Raw genomic sequence first — 15,895 nt, 5'->3', positions numbered from 1 at the left:
AATCGTTATTATCTTTACCGGAGAGAAATACCAAAGAACGCACTCTCTTCCACGCGCTTGGAAACACTACAGCCAAAATGCGAGCCACCCAAAAAAAAAAAATCTGGCAAAATTTTCCAGAAGCCAGCCTGAAACTCTTTCTAAAGACTGTTGACATCTAGTGGAAGCCCTAAGAACTGCAATCTGGGAGGACTTGGCCTTATGAAAAAGTAATAGCCATTGAAAATAGTGGTAGGCGGATTTTTTTTTTGGGGGGGGTGGTTTGTCCTCGGGATTTCGCCCGCCATATCAGTTCTGTTATATTCACAGACATAGTTTTAACAGTTTTAGAAACTTTAGAGTGTTTTCTATCCAAATCTACCATGCATAGCCTATCTTCTGGGCCTGAGTAACAGGCAGTTTACTTTGGGCACGCTTTTCATCCGGACGTCAAAATACTGCCCCCTACCCAAGAGAGGATAAAGCCCCAAAACTTTTTATGTGCACTACGTCATCACACACATAATTTATCTGCAACAATTCAGTCTGATAGAGACACACCTCAGGTGGGAAATCTGTCGCCAATTAGACGGAAGCCTAGCTCATGTCATATATTCAGGGAAGCATTACATTTCAAATAACAGCTGCATTCTGTGCATAAATTAGCCTGAAAATCAGGGATGAATGACAACAATATTGCAAGTCACACCAATGTAAAAACTCCGCTTAAAGTCAGCTGACCTGCAGCAATGGTTCTGCTAAATTAGTGAAATTGTGGACAATTAAATGTTTTCTGGATCAGAACCACCCTGAGATCACCATGAATTGAATTTCAGTATATTCGAAAATATGATGCACCCAAATCCTATTTCACCTGATGCTAGGTGTACTTATTGTTTTGTCGAGCGATCGATAAACTTACACAAACGCTTGTATTGCTTTCGCTGTAAAGCATAATTTCAAAATCTGAGACGACAGATGGATTAAGAAAAGGCTAAGCTGTGTTTTGCAATATTGCACTTGTGATTTCATGAAATTATATTATATTATATACCTGTATACCCGCTGACTAGCCTAGGCTAGGCTAGGCTAGTCAGCGTTTCTGATGACAATTATCCCGGATCCGGGATGGGTGGTTCAGAAAGGTTAAAAGGGAACTCTGAATGACAAACACATAGGCAATCTAGGCAGCATAGGAGCATAGGAAATATACAAAGAAAGAGCTGAACAAAATCATAAGAAACAACCACATTCCTCAGTGAAGAGGTCCTCAACCAACAATCTGAATTGCCCGAAAGGCACCAATGCATCCAATTGCGGAGTATTCTGAAGATTGTTCCATAAATGAGGTGCAAAGAAACTCAAAGCTGTTTTACTTAAATCTGGTTTTAGAAGGAATTTCAGAAGGAATTTCAAGACTTGGCCACACCTGTGACCAGGTATGGTATCTCACATTTCTATAGGTTAGTAATGAGTTAGGTAATGCTGGAGTTTAACCCCTTTGTTATGGGAATCCAATCTAAGTTCATGAGTAAAAATGTGACCCGATTCAGGAAACTAGGGGTTTGTTGCAAGTCTGGACTTCGCAGGTGACCCATTTGAAAGTAAAAAATATTTTTTTATCTAATTGCGTTTTTTGGCAGAAATACCTTCTCGAACATGTGAACTTTCATGTGCCTCAATAACAAACTGTTATGCCATCTGCAAATACGAATAAAGTTGTGAAATTACAAGCCTAGTTGGTTTAGCCAAAGAAAAAGTCAGTAACCTTCCCGATAGCATGATTGGCAGAGATAATGAGTGGGCTGGACATGCCGAGAGATACGTTTCAGATTGATCTGCGGTGTAGCCTCTTGTGTCTATAAAACGAGCTGCTCGTTATACGTAGAAAGTCCTTTTTACTGCAGTTTTTCAAAAGATATAACGTTAGCCATGGAGAATTGCAAATATGTTGCTACTGCTCTTAATAACATTGCTGCCCTGAATTTATCAGGCACTATCGACAAAGGTCAGTGTGAAAAAGTTGTGATGGACTACTTTCTGGAGGACAATCGTGCCATGCTGACTCTCTCTGAGTCTGAAAATGAATCAGACGATGAGGAAATCCCTGATTTAGGTAAAAACATTTTCATTGAAGAACACATTGTAGAGTCTTCCGATGACAGTGATGTGGAAGAAACGGCAGTCAACAGTGTTGTCACGGAAGAAGTTGACCGAGTTTTGAAATCATTGGAACACAACAGACCAAACAAGCTGTGCAAACTAAACGGAAACGACACAGGGCGTTTTTTTTTATAAAAGGGGTTATAGTCTGCCGTGACGCTTTCATCCATGTATACGGGTAAGAATCTAGCTACAGTTTCAGATATTATACATTTCTAATTCAGTCAGAAATTTGTTTTCATTGGAAGTTAAAGCTTGCTGTTAGCTAGCCAGCTGGAGTTTGATGGCTGGCTTGCTAGCTAACATTGAACCTATTTGGTTAACTTTAGCTAGCTAATGACAATCAGTTTGTATTGCTAGTATTGTTACTCTATGGATCGGGATTATAGTTAATTTTTTAGCTAGCTAACGTTAACGTGACATGTCTAAACAAAAGACCCCAAGTTAAAGCTCGCTGTTAGCTGAGGTTAGATGGCTGGCTTGCTAGCTAACATGAGCTTACATGTATGAAGTGTGTGTAATGTTAGTGATATTTTCTCAGAATGCCATTTCGCATTGCTAGTTATAGCCTAATGTTAGCTAGCTAACATTGATCCTATTTGGTTAACTTTAGCTAGCTTTGACAATCGGTTTGTATGGCTAGTTAAAGCTTGCTGTTTTCTAGCCAGTTGACGTTAGATGGCTGGCTAGCTAGCTAACATTACGTGTATGTGACTGTGTGTAGTGATGTTATTTCAGAATGACATTTCGCATCTATTGTATAATAATGCTAAAATATTTGTATCTGGAATTTGTCTTTCAGCATTAGGAGAACATGCCTGACTCTCCTCCACCAGTCATACAAGGAGAATGGCAGTACACACATCAAGCAGTACCAGCACTTCAGGTGGTTTACAGATTTGATGCTTTGGAGCCTGGTGATTTTGCCAAGGAGAGTTCAGACTGTCGGGACCAGGTTTCAGCTGCTGCGCAACGCTGACATCCTTCCTCCCATAGATGGTCTGCATGTACAAGCACCACCTGGACTGGATACAGCTAGACAAACTTATATTTTTGAGAAGATCAGGGAGTTTTACGACAAAGAGGCTATAGACATCACATGCCCTGCACCAAAGTCAAGGTCAGGACAGAAACAGGCTCTCTCCTAACACACACGCAATATGTTGCTGCTACTATTTTTTTAAATCCTGCTACTCAGCCACTTTACCCCTGATTGTATGTATATACAGTTGAAGTCGGAAGTTTACATATACCTTAGCCAAATACATTAAAACTCAGTTTTTCACAATTCCTGACATTTAATCCTTGTAAAAATTCCCTGTCTTAGGCCAGTTAGGATCGCCACTTTATTTTAAGAATGTGAAATGTCAGAATAATAGTAGAGAGAATGATTTATTTCAGCTTTTATTTATTTCATCACATTCCCAGTGGGTTAGAAGTTTACATACACTCAATTAGTATTTTGTAGCATTGCCTTTAAATTGTTTAACCTCTCTGGTACAAGGTCCCACCTCGCCAACAGCCAGTGAAATTGCAGGGCGCCAAATTCAAAACAACAGAAATCTCATAATTAAAATTCCTCAAGCATACACGTATTATACACCATTTTAAAGATAAACTTCTTGTTAATCCAGCCACAGTGTCTGATTTCAAAAAGGCTTTACGGCAAAAACACCTTGCGATTATGTTAGGTCAGCGCATAGCCACAGAAAACCATACAGCCATTTTCTAAAGAAGGAGACGTGTCACATAAGACAGAAATAGCGTTAAAATTAATCACTAACCTTTGATGATCTTCACCGGATGGCACTCCCAGGACTCAATGTTAGGCAATAAATGTGTGTTTTGTTCGATAGAGTTCATCTTTATGTCCAAAAACCTAATTGGAAATGGGTGCAATATGTTCAGAAATGCATTGTCTCAAACAAACATCCGGTGAAAGTGCAGAGAGCCAATTCAAATGACAGAAATACTCATCATAAACATTGATCTAAGATACAAGTGTTTAACACACGATTAAAGATAAACTTCTCCTTAATGCAACCGCTGTGTCAGATTTCAAAAAAGTTTTACGGTAAAAGCACACCATGCAATTATGTTAGGTCAGAGCCTAGCCACAGAAAACCATACAGCCATTTTCCAAAGAAGGAGAGGTGTCACAAAAGACAGAAATAGCGTTAAAATTAATCACTTACCTTTGAGGATCTTCATCTGATGGCACTCCCAGGTCTCCATGTTAGACAAATGTTTGTTTTGTTCGATAAAGTTCATATTTATGTCCAAATACCTCTTTGTTTGCGCGTTTAGTCCTGTAATCCAAAATGCACAAGGCGCGGGCACTAAGTCCAGACGAAAGTCAAAACTTTCCATTACAGTTCGTAGAAACATGTCAAACGATGTATATAATCAATCTTTAGGATGTTTTTATCATAAATCTTCAATAATATTCCAACCGGACAATTCCTTTGTCTTTAGAAATGAAAAGGAATGGAGCTCGTGTTCACAGCCACGCGCGTGACTAAACTCAAGGCTTTCTGCCAGACCCCTGATTCAAACAGCTCTTATTCGCTCCCCCTTCACAGTAGAAGCCTGAAACAATGTTCTAAAGACTGTTGACATCGGGTGGAAGCCTTAGGAAGTGCAATCTGACCCCATAGACACAATATATTGGATAGGCAATTACTTGACAAACCTCAGATTTCCCACTTCCTGGTTGGATTTTTCTCAGGTTTTCGCCTGCCATATGAGTTATGTTATACTCACCGACATCATTCAAACAGTTTTAGAAATGTCAGAGTGTTTTCTATCCAAATCTACTAATAATACATATCCTAGCCTCTGGGCCTGAGAAGTAGGCAGTTTACTCTGGCACGCTTTTCATCCGGACGTGAAAATATAGCCCCCTACACCAGTGAGGTTAACTTGGTCAAACGTTTCGGGTAGCCTTCCACAAGCTTCCCACAATAAGTTGGGTGAATTTTGGCCCATTCCTCCTGACAGAGCTGGTGTAACTGAGTCAGGTTTGTAGGCCTCCTTGCTCACACACACCTTTTCAGTTCTGCCCACACAATTTCTATAGGATTGAGGTCAGGGCTTTGCGATGGCCACTCCGATACCTTAACTTTGTTGTCCTTAAGTCATTTTGCCACAACTTTGAAAGTATGCTTGTTATGTCAGTATAGGACTCGTTTTACTGTGGACATAGATACTTTTGTACCTGTTTCCTCCAGCATGTTCAAAAGGTCCTTTTGATGTTGTTCTGGGATTGATTTGCACTTTTCACACCAAAGTACGTTCATCTCTAGGAGAAAGAACGCATCTTCTTCCGGAGCGGGATGACGGCTGAGTGGTCCCATGGGGTTTATGCTTGCATACTATTGTTTGTACAGATGAACGTGGTACCTTCAGGCGTTTGGAAATTGTTCCCAAGGATGAACCAGACTTGTGGAGGTCTACAAAAAAAATGCTGATGTCTTGGATGATTTCTTTAGTTTCCCATGATGTCAAGCAAAGAGGCACTGAGTTTGAAGGTAGGCCTTGAAATACATCCACAAGTACACCTCCAATTGACTCAAATTATGTCAATTAGCCAGAAGCTAATCAGAATCTTCTAATGCCATGACATCATTTTCTGGAATTTTCCAAGCTGTGTAATGGCACAGTCAACTTAGTGTATGTAAACTTCTAACCAGCTGGAATTGTGATACAGTGAATTATAAGTGAAATAATCTGTCTGTAAACAATTGTTGGAAAAATTACTTGTGTCATGCACAAAGTAGATGTCCTAACCAACTTGCCAAACTATAGTTTGTTAACAAGAAATTTGTGGAGTGGTTGAAAAACAAGTTTTAACGACTCCAACCTAAGTGTATGTAAACTTCCGACTTCAACTGTACATATGTAATTTGTGCATGTGTAACAGTGTATAAAGTATGCTAATCTATTTAAGGCATTTGAGCAGTGGTGTAAAGTACTTCAGAATTAATTCTTTAAAGTACTACTTACGTTTTTTGGGGGGGTATCTGTACATTACTTTACTATTAATATTTTTGGCAACTTTTACTTTTACTTCACTACATTCCAAAACAAAATAATCTACTATTACTCAATACATTTTCCCTGACACCCAAAAGTGTCCAATTCACACACTTATCAAGAGAACATCCCTGGTTTCCCTACTGCATCTGATTTGGCAGACTCACTGAACAAAAATGCTTTGTTTGTAAATTATGTCTGAGTGTTGGAGTGTGCCCCTGGCTATCCGTCAATAAAATACATTTTTTTTATTTATTGTGCCGTCTGGTTTTAATCAAGTATGACAATTTAGTACTTTTTCCACCACTGGATGTGGCTGGCGGTTATAGCATATCTTTCACATGACCCATCAATTTAGACAAGTGTTTCTGGGTAAGCATCGTCTAATATCTATAAAGATTTTATAAAATTCCAAGTAAACTCTTTGTTTACCTTGAATTTTTACTTATTGTAGGCTACTACCACTTTTAGTCTTAATCTTTACTACACTAATCACTGTTTAGCACATGACCTCACATGTGAATCCTTAAAGAGATGGGTGGGGCTGGCTTAAGAGGGTGTGAACAATGCTGAATGGGTGTAGACAAAGGAGAGCTCTCCAGTAGGTGCCAAAATAATCAAAGGCCTTTTTCTCAAAAGTGAATTTACAAGTTTATTAAAACTTCTTGCCACTAGGGGGGTGCCATTTCGACATAGTCCAAATTCGTTTCCAAATTAAACTGCCTCGTACTCAATTCTTGCTCGTACAATATGCATATTATTATTACTATTGGATAGAAAACACTCTCTAGTTTCTAAAACCGTTTGAATTATATCTGTGGGTGAAACAGAACTCGACTTAGAGCAATTTTCCTATGTGTATGTCAGAATGCAGAATTTTACTGGCTGTTCTGAGACCTGTGTATTAATTTGCCTGTCCTCTATTGGTTGAGATGCACTGCATACGCCTTCCCCTGGGTGTCAGCGAATAGGGAGACTTGAAATGGACTTTCTGCGTAGTTCCCAAAGGTTATAAACTGATTGGAATCACGGTGGCCGTTCTTTTGGATCTTCGCTCGGGCGCAAAGAGGAGCTTGGCATGTCGTTGTAGAAGCTCTGGTTTTAGCTCCTTAGATAATTCCGGTCATGTTTTTATTCGATATAGGCTTTAAAGACATCATAATCTTGTTATTTTGAACCAAATTATTTCAGTTTATGTCAGTATATTGCGATTTTCAGGTATTTATTTCCTTGGCGCTGTAGGAACTTGGGTATCTCTCTCTTTCGTGCTAATGTTTACAGCTAATTGCAACTCTGAAGACAACGTTCTCCAACCTAGCAACGATTCTTTTGGACAAAGGACACCTAATCCTAAGATTCTGATGAGAGTTCATCGAAAAGTAAGAACTATTTATGCTGATAATTCATTGTTCTGTTGAAAAAAGTAAAATGCATGAGACGCCATTTCTTGCAGTGTAGCCTTGCGTTATCGGACCCTGTATTGCGCAGTAAGGTTAATTTTAAAAATGTAATTCAGCGATTGCATTAAGAACTAATTTGTCTTTCAATTGCTGTCCACGCTGTATTTTTTTGTCAAGTTTATGATTATTTATTGATTAGACTAAGTCACTCTCCAAGATGGCGCCCGACATTTTCTGGCCAGTTTGGCTACTTTTCTCATTGTATAACCACGATTCTTGTGGCTAAATATGCACATTTTCGAACAAACTCTATATGTATGTTGTAATATGATGTTACAGGAGTGTCATCGGAAGAATTCTGAGAAGGTTAGTGAAAAAATTAATATATTTTGGTGGTGATAACGCTATCGCTCTTTTTGCCTTGAATCAATGCTGGGGTAATGTTTGCACATGTGGTATGCTAATATAACGATTTATTGTGTTTTTGGCTGTAAAACACTTAGAAAATCTGAAATATTGTCTGGATTCACAGGATCTGTGTCTTTCAATTACTGTACGCTGTGTATTTTTAAGAAATGTTTTATGATTAGTAATTAGGTAATACACGTTGCTCTCTGTAGTTATTCTAGTCGCTTTGGTGAGTTTTGTGATAGTGGCTGCAATGGTAAACTATGATTTATACCTGAAATATGCACATTTTTCTAACAAAACATATGCTATACAATAAATATGTTATCAGACTGTCATCTGATGAAGTTTTTTCTTGGTTAGTGGCTATTTATATCTTTATTTGGTCGAATTAGTGATGGCTACCTATGCAGGGAAAAATGGTGGACAAAAAAAAGTTGTGTCTTTTGCTATGGTGGTTAGCTAATAGAAATACATATTTTGTCTTCCCTGTAAAACATTTAAAAAATCGGAAATGATGGCTGGATTCACAAGATCTGTATCTTTCATTTGGTGTCTTGGACTTGTGATTTCATGAACATTTTATTATATGATATCCCTGTAGCTTTAGGCTAGGCTATGCTAGTCAGCTTTTGTGATGGGGGGGATCCCAGATCCGGGTTTGGTAGCAGTGAAAGGTTATTAACTTTCAAAACAGAATTACTTTACCATTCTTCCTCAAAAATGTAGTGTATGATATACCATTTTGTAGCTCTGTCTCTACTTTTACCCAATGTAAAAAAATGAGCCGTTCCGTCACAAATTTGCTTACCAAATCGCAAAATAAATTGCATTGACTCATCCGTGTTCAATAATAGTGATTAACATGATTTTTGAATGACTATCTCATCTCTACGCAACACATACAATTATCCGTAGGGTCCCTCAATCGAGTAGGGAATTTTAAGCACAGATTAAACCACAAAGTTCAGGGAGGTTTTTCAATGCTTCGCAAAGAAGGGATCCGATTGTTAGATATGTAAAAAACAGACGCTGAATATTCCTTTGAGCATGGTGAAGTTATTCATTTCACAAAGGATGGCGTATCAATACAGCCAGTCACTACAAAGATACAGGCATCGTTCCTAACTAAGTTGTTGGAGAGGACGGAAACTGCTCTGGGATTTCACCATGAGGCCAATGGTGATTATAAAATAGTTAGAGTTTAATGACTGTGATAGGATAAAACTGAGGATGGAATAACAACATTGTAGTTACTCCACAATACTAACGTAAATGACAGAGTAAAAAGAAGGAAGTCTGTACATACTAAAAATATTCCAAAAGATACACCCTGTTTGCAACAAAGCAGTTAAGTAATACTGAAAAAATGTGGCAAAGAAATTAACTTTTTGTTCTGAATACAAAGCGTTATGTTTGGGGCAAATCCAACACAACACATGACTGAGTACCACTCTTCATATTTTCCAGCCCGGTGGTGGCTGCATCACATTATGGGTATGCTTGTCATCAGCAAGGACTAGGGACTTTGTTAGGATCAAAAAAATGGAAAACAGCTATAAGCAGAGGAAAACCTGTTTCATGCTTTCCAACAGACACTGGGAGACGAATTCACCTTTCAGTAACCTAAAACAATAACCTAAAACACAAAGCCAAATCTACACTGGAGTTGCTTACCAAGACGCCATTGAATGTACTAGAGTAGCCGGGTTACAGTTTTGAAATAAATCGGCTTAAAACTCTATGGCAAAACTTGAAAATGACTGTCTAGCAATGAACAACAATCACCTTGACAGAGCTTGAAGAATTTTAAAAAGAATAATGGGCAAATATTGCACAATCCAGCTGTGGAAAGCTCTTAGAGACTTAACCAAAAAGATTCACAGCTGTATTTGCCGCCAAAGGTGCTTCTACAAAGTATTGACTCGGGTGTGAAGACTTACACTACCGTTCAAAAGTTTGGGGTCACTTAGAAATGTCCTTGTTTTTGAAAGAAAAGCAAAAGAAAATGTCCATTTAAAATATGAAATACAGTGTAGACATTGTTAATGATGTAAATGACTATTGTAGCTGGAAACGGCAGATTTTTGGGGGGAATATCTACATAGGCGTACAGAGGCCCATTACCAGCAACCATCACTCCTGTGTTCCAATGGTACATTGTGTTAGCTAGTCCAAGTTTATTATTTTAAAAGGCTAATTGATCATTAGAAAACCATTTTGCAATTATGTTAGCACAGCTGAAAACTGTTGTTCTGAATAAAGGAGCAATACAACTGGCCTTTAGACTAGTTGAGTATCTGGAGCATCAGCATTTGTGGGTTTGATTACAGGCTCAAAATGGCGAGAAACAAAGACTTTCTTCTGAAACTCATCAGTCATTCTTGTTCTGAGAAATCAAATCAAATCAAATCAAATCAAATTTTATTAGTCACATACACATGGTTAGCAGATGTTAATGCGAGTGTAGCGAAATGCTTGTGCTTCTAGTTCCGACAATGCAGTAATAACCAACAAGTAATCTAACCTAACAATTCCACAACTACTACCTTATACACACACACAAGTGTAAAGGGATAAAGAATATGTACATAAAGATATATGAATGAGTGGTGGTACAGAACGGCATGGCAAGATGCAGTAGATGGTATAGAGTACGGTATATACATATGAGATGAGTACTGTAGGGTATGTAAACATAAAGTGGCATAGTTTAAAGTGGCTAGTGGTACATGTATTACATAAAGATGGCAAGATGCAGTAGATGATATAGAGTACAGTATATACATATGAGATGGGTAATGTAGGGTATGTAAACATTATATTAAGTGGCATTGTTTAAAGTGGCTAGTGGTACATTTTTACATAATTTCCATCAATTCCCATTTTTAAAGTGGCTGGAGTTGAGTCAGTATGTTGGCAGCGGCCGCTAAATGTTAGTGGTGGCTGTTTAACAGTCTGATGGCCTTGAGATAGAAGCTGTTTTTCAGTCTCTCGGTCCCTGCTTTGATGCACCTGTACTGACCTCGCCTTCTGGATGATAGCGGGGTGAACAGGCAGTGGCTTGGGTGGTTGTTGTCCTTGATGATCTTTATGGCCTTCCTGTGACATCGGGTGGTGTAGGTGTCCTGGAGGGCAGGTAGTTTGCCCCCGGTGGTGCGTTCTGCAGACCTCACTACCCTCTGGAGAGCCTTACGGTTGTGGGCGGAGCAGTTGCCGTACCAGGCGGTGATACAGCCCGACAGGATGCTCTCGATTGTGCATCTGTAGAAGTTTGTGAGTGCTTTTGGTGACAAGCCGAATTTCTTCAGCCTCCTGAGGTTGAAGAGGCGCTGCTGCGCCTTCTTCACAACGCTGTCTGTGTGGGTGGACCAATTCAGTTTGTCCGTGATGTGTACACCGAGGAACTTAAAACTTTCCACCTTCTCCACTACTGACCCGTCGATGTGGATAGGGGGGTGCTCCCTCTGCTGTTTCCTGAAGTCCACAATCATCTCCTTTGTTTTGTTGACGTTGAGTGTGAGGTTATTTTCCTGACACCACACTCCGAGGGCCCTCACCTCCTCCCTGTAGGCCGTCTCGTCGTTGTTGGTAATCAAGCCTACCACTGTAGTGTCATCCGCAAACTTGATGATTGAGTTGGAGGCGTGCATGGCCACGCAGTCGTGGGTGAACAGGGAGTACAGGAGAGGGCTCAGAACGCACCCTTGTGGGGCCCCAGTGTTGAGGATCAGCGGGGTGGAGATGTTGTTACCTACCCTCACCACCTGGGGGCGGCCCGTCAGGAAGTCCAGGACCCAGTTGCACAGGGCGGGGTCGAGACCCAGGGTCTCGAGCTTGATGACGAGTTTGGAGGGTACTATGGTGTTAAATGCTGAGCTGTAATCGATGAACAGCATTCTCACATGGGTATTCCTCTTGTCCAGATGGGTTAGGGCAGTGTGCAGTGTGGTTGCGATTGCGTCGTCTGTGGACCTATTGGGTCGGTAAGCAAATTGGAGTGGGTCTAGGGTGTCCGGTAGGGTGGAGGTGATATGGTCCTTGACTAGTCTCTCAAAGCACTTGATGATGACGGAAGTGAGTGCTACGGGGCGGTAGTCGTTTAGCTCAGTTACCTTAGCTTTCTTGGGAACAGGAACAATGGTGGCCCTCTTGAAGCATGTGGGAACAGCAGACTGGGATAAGGATTGATTGAATATGTCCGTAAACACACCAGCCAGCTGGTCTGCGCATGCTCTGAGGACGCGGCTGGGAATGCCGTCTGGGCCTGCAGCCTTGCGAGGGTTAACACGTTTAAATGTTTTACTCACCTCGGCTGCAGTGAAGGAGAGCCCGCAGGTTTTGGTAGGGGGCCGTGTCAGTGGCACTGTATTGTCCTCAAAGCGGGCAAAAAAGTTGTTTAGCCTGTCTGGGAGCAAGACATCCTGGTCCGCGACGGGGCTGGTTTCCTTTTTGTAATCCGTGATTGACTGTAGACCCTGCCACATACCTCTTGTGTCTGAGCTGTTGAATTGCGACTCGATTTTGTCTCTGTACTGGGACTTAGCCTGTTTGATTGCCTTGCGGAGAGAATAGCTACACTGTTTGTATTCGGTCATGCTTCCGGTCACCTTGCCCTGGTTAAAAGCAGTGGTTCGCGCTTTCAGTTTCACGCGAATGCTGCCGTCAATCCACGGTTTCTGGTTTGGGAATGTTTTAATCGTTGCTGTGGGTACGACATCGTCAATGCACTTCCTAATGAACTCGCTCACCGAATCAGCATATTCGTCAATATTGTTGTTGGACGCAATGCGGAACATATTCCAATCCGCGTGATCGAAGCAGTCTTGAAGCGTGGATTCAGATTGGTCGGACCAGCGTTGAACAGACCTGAGCGCGGGAGCTTGTTGTTTTAGTTTCTGTTTGTAGGCTGGAATCAACAAAATGGAGTCGTGGTCAGCTTTTCCGAAAGGGGGGCGGGGGAGGGCCTTATATGCGTCGCGGAAATTAGTATAACAATGATCTAGGGTTTTTCCAGCCCTGGTAGCACAATCGATATGCTGATAGAATTTAGGGAGTTTTGTTTTTAGATTAGCCTTGTTAAAATCCCCAGCTACGATGAATGCAGCCTCAGGGTGTGTGGTTTCCAGTTTACAAAGAGTCAGATAAAGTTCGTTCAGGGCCATCGATGTGTCTGCTTGGGGGGGAATATATACGGCTGTGATTATGATTGAAGAGAATTCCCTTGGTAGATAATGCGGTCGACATTTGATTGTGAGGAGTTCTAGATCAGGTGAACAGAATGACTTGAGTTCCTGTGTGTTGTTATGATGATCACACCACGTCTCGTTAATCATAAGGCATACCCCCCCGCCCCTCTTCTTACCAGAAAGATGTTTGTTTCTGTCGGCGCGATGCATGAAGAAACCAGCTGGCTGCACCGACTCCGTTAGCGTCTCTTGAGTTAGCCATGTTTCCGTGAAGCAGAGCACGTTGCAATCCCTGATGTCTCTCTGGAATGCTACCCGTGCTCGGATTTCATCAACCTTATTGTCAAGAGACTGGACATTGGCGAGTAGTATGCTAGGGAGTGGAGCGCGATGTGCCCGTCTCCGAAGCCTGACCACGAGACCGCCTCGTTTGCCCCTTTTACGGCGTCGCACAGGGTCGCCGGCTGGGATCAGATCCATTGTATTGGGTGGAAGGCAAAACACTGGATCCGTTTCGGGAAAGTCATATTCCTGGTAGGAACGATGATGAGTTGACGTTAATCGTATATTCAGTAGTTCCTCCCGACTGTATGTAATGAAACCTAAGATTACCTGGGGTACCGATGTAAGAAATAACACATAAAAAAACAAAATACTGCATATTTTCCAAGGAACGCGAAGCGAGGCGGCCATCTCTTTTCGGCGCCGGATGTAGGCTATGCCATGTAAGGCTATGCCATGTAAGAAATTGCCAAGGAACTGAAGATCTCGTACAACGCTGTGTACTACTCCCTTCACAGAACAGCACAAACTGGCTCTAACAAGAATAGAAAGAGGAGTGGGAGGCCCCGGTGCACAACTGAGCAAGAGGACAAGAACATTTGAGTGTCTAGTTTGAGAAACAGAAATGTCAGAATAAAAGTAGAGATTTATTTTTATTTCAGCTTTTATTTCTTTCATCACATCCCCAGTGGGTCCGAAGTTTACATACACTCAATTAGTATTTGGTAGCATTGCCTTTAAATTGTTTAGCTTGTGTCAAAAGTTTTGGGTAGCCATCCACAAGCTTCCAATAAATAAGTTGGGTGAATTTTGGCCCATTCCTCCTGACAGAGCTGGTGTGAGCCAGGTTTGTAGGCCTCCTTGCTCGCACATGCTTTTTCACTTCTGCCCACAAATGTTCTATGGGATTGAGGTCAGGGCTTTGTGATGGCCACTCCAATACCTTGACTTTGTTGTCATTAAGTCATTTTGCCACAACTTCAGGACTAGTCGCTCTGGATAAGAGCGTCTGCTAAATGACTTAAATGTAAATGTAAATGTATACTTGGGGTCATTGTCCATTTGGAAGACCCATTTGCGACCAAGCTTTAACTTCCTGACTGATGTCTTGAGATGTTGCTTCAATATATCATAATTTTCAATTCCTCATGATGCCATCTATTTTGTGAAGTACACCAGTCCCTCCTGCAGCAAAGCTCCCCAACAACATGATGCTGCCATCCCCGTGCTTCACAGTTGGGATGGTGTTCATCAGCTTGCAATCCTCCCCCTTTTTCCTCCAAACATAACAAAGGTCATTATGACCAAACAGTTCTATTTTTGTTTAATCATACCAGAGGACATTTCTCCAAAAAGTACGATCTTTGCCCCCATGAGCAGTTGAAAACCGTAGTCTGGGTTTTTTATGGCTGTTTTGGAACAGTGGCTTCTTCCTTGCTGAGCGGCCTTTCAGGTTATGTCGATATAGGACTTGTTTTACTGTGGCTATAGATACTTTGCACCTGTTTCCTCCAGCATCTTCACAAGGTCATTTGCTGTTGTTCTGGGATTGATTTGCACTTTTTGCACTAACGTACATTCATCTCTAGGAGACTTAACGTCTCCTTCCTGAGCGGCATGACGTCTGCGTGGTCCCATGGTGTTCATACTTGCGTGCTATTGTCTGTACAGATGAACATGGTACCTTCAGGCGTTTGGAAATTGCTCCCAAGTATGAACCAGACTTGTGGAGGTCTACAATTTTTTTCTGAGGTCTTGGCTGATTTCTTTTGATTTTCCCATGATGTCAAGCAAAGAGGCACTGAGTTTGAAGGTAGGCCTTGAAATACATCTACAGGTACACCTGTTACTAATTATGTAAATTAGCCTATCAGAAGCTTCTAAAGCCATGACATAATTTTCTGGAATTTTCCAAGCTGTTTAAAGGCACAGTCAACTTAGTGTACAGTATGTAAACTTTTGACCCGCTGGAATTGTGATACAGTGAATAACAAGTGAAATAATCTGTCTAAACAATTATTGGAAAAATTACTTGTGTCATGCACAAAGTAGATGTCCTAATCGACTTGCCAAAACTATAGTTTGTTAACAAGAAATGTATGGAGTGGTTGAAAAACTAGTTTTAATGACTCCAACCTATGTGTATGTAAACTTCCGACTTCAACTGTTTTGCTTTTTCTTTGCAACTCTGTCTAGAAGGCCAGCATCCCGGAATCGCCTCTTCACTGTTGACTTTGAGACTGGTATTTTGCGGGTACGATTTAATGAAGCTGCCAATTGAGGACTTGTGAGGCATCCGTTTCTCCAACTAGACACTCTAATGTACTTGTCCTCTTGCTCAGTTGTTCCTCCCACTCTTCTTTCTATTCTTTGTTTCTAGCCAATTTGAGCCTGTAATAGAACCCACAAACGCTGATGCTCAACTAGTCTAAAGAAGGC

General features: G+C 41.1%; 1 protein-coding gene across 2 annotated transcripts in view; it reads left to right on the top strand.

The window, feature by feature from the left end:
* The window catches only part of LOC139562968 (C-Jun-amino-terminal kinase-interacting protein 1-like), a 75,268-nt gene that overhangs the window by 28,178 nt on the left and 31,195 nt on the right, over positions 1 to 15,895 (top strand). The window lies entirely within an intron of this gene.

Source organism: Salvelinus alpinus, chromosome 33 (genome assembly GCF_045679555.1).
Source record: "Salvelinus alpinus chromosome 33, SLU_Salpinus.1, whole genome shotgun sequence".
Classification (NCBI taxonomy): Eukaryota; Metazoa; Chordata; class Actinopteri; order Salmoniformes; family Salmonidae; genus Salvelinus; species Salvelinus alpinus.
Note: the sequence above shows the minus strand (reverse complement) of the source record. Positions and strands in the feature narration are given on the sequence as shown.